Genomic DNA, 2,003 nt, shown 5'->3' with positions numbered 1-2,003 from the left:
ATAACTTTCATTTTTTATTTTAAAATTTTGCTTCAGAGAAGTTCCCATCGTGGCGCAGCAGAAATGAATCTGACTAGGAACCATGAGGTTGTGGGTTCAACCCCTGGCCTCGCTCAGTGGGTTAAGGATCCAGCGTTGCTGTGAGCTGTAGTGTAGGTCGCAGGCACGGCTCAGATCTGGCATTGCTGTGGCTGTGGCGTAGGCCGGCAGCAACAGCTCAGCTGGACTCCTGGCCTGAGGATCTCCAGATGCCGTGGGTGTGACCCTAAAAAGGACCAAAAAAAAAAAAAAGAAAGACAAAATAAAATAAAATTAAAACTAAAAAAATAAAATAAAATTTTGTTCAGAGATTTCTGTGAATGTATCCTTTTTTTTCTTTTTTTTTTTTTTTTGGCCACACCCACAGCATGCAAAGTACCAGAGCCAGGGATGGAAACTTCACCATAGCAGTAACCTGAGCCACCATAGTAATAACACCAAATCCTTAACCTGCTGAGCCACCATAGTAATAACACCAAATCCTTAACCTGCTGAGCCACCATAGTAATAACACCAGATCCTTAACCTGCTGAGCCACCATAGTAATAACACCAGATCCTTAACCTGCTGAGCCACCATAGTAATAACACCAGATCCTTAACCTGCTGAGCCACCAGGGAACTTTATTCTTTTTTTTTTAATTTAATTTTTTTTCTATTGGAATATAATTGATTTAAAACGTTGTGTTAGTTTCAGGTGTACAGCATAGTGATTCAGGTATACATATATACACATATCCATTCGTTTTCAGATTCTTTTTCCATATGGATTATTAAAGATAGTCTTCCTTGTGCTATATAGTAGGTTCCTGATAATTCTATTTTACATATAGTAGTGTGTATCTGTTAATCCCAAACTCCTAATTTATCCATCCCCCCCACACTTTTCTCCTTTGGTAACCATGTTTGTTTTCTATGTCTGTGATTCTATTTCTGCTTTAATTAATTAATTAATTTATTTATTTAGGCCATGCCCACAGCATGTAGAAGTTTCCAGGCCAGGGATCAAACCCATGCCACAGCAGCGACCTAAGTCACTTCAGTAACAATGCCAGGTCCTTAACCTGCTGTGCTACAAGGGAACTCCTATTTCTGTTTTATAAATAAGTTGTGTCATATTTTAGATTCCATATACAAGTAATATCATATAGTATTTGTTTTTCTGACTTACTTCACTTAGTATGATTATCTCCAGGTCTCCATATAACTTTTAGAATCACAGTTCACTAAGATTTCTGTTGGGACGGCATTGAATTTTGGGGTCAATTGTGGAAAAAAATACCCATATTAACACTATGGAGTCTTCTAATCCATGAGCAGTATATCTCCTTTAACTCGGGGCTCCTGATTTAAATATAATTTATTAAGTATGTATTTCAAGTACCGTGTAAGGGATATTAGGATGAGTAAGAAAGCCTTTGTTTGGAGAAAGGAACATACTAGTAGATTAAATAAAAATGCCTCACATTAAAAGGAGTTTTTAATATTTTTAAGAGCACTGTTACCCTTTTCAGTTGGAACTGGTTTGGAGTGGGAAGGGATATTTTTAGCTTGAAATTCAGTTATGTAACACTCTCTGATTATGTGTGAACAAGTCCTTTGATTTTGTGTAGTAAGCTAACCAGGAGAATTTTATCTTTCTTTTATTGGCCACATTTGCAGCATATGGAAGTTCCTGGGCCAGGGATTGAATCTGAACCATAGCCATGTCCTGTGCCACAGCTGTGGCAACACCAGATCCTTAACCCATTGTGCCAAGGTGGGAACAGGAGACTTTTTAGAAAATTCACACTAAGAAAAGTATGTCAATTTAGATACAGCTTATGAGGTACTATGGCGTGTAGTTCAAATCATCATCCATTGTCTGGTTGATAACCCCCGACCCAAATTATATGAGTCCTGTGAAGAGATAAGAGACAGTTACTGTAAGCAAATATAAAATGAACTAAAAATGTTAATGACTAC

This window comes from Sus scrofa, chromosome X (genome assembly GCF_054392235.1).
Source record: "Sus scrofa isolate SSC_HxYL_T2T_F1_AM1 chromosome X, Sscrofa_HxYL_maternal_Yorkshire_Landrace_v2.0, whole genome shotgun sequence".
Lineage (NCBI taxonomy): Eukaryota > Metazoa > Chordata > Mammalia > Artiodactyla > Suidae > Sus > Sus scrofa.
Note: the sequence above shows the minus strand (reverse complement) of the source record.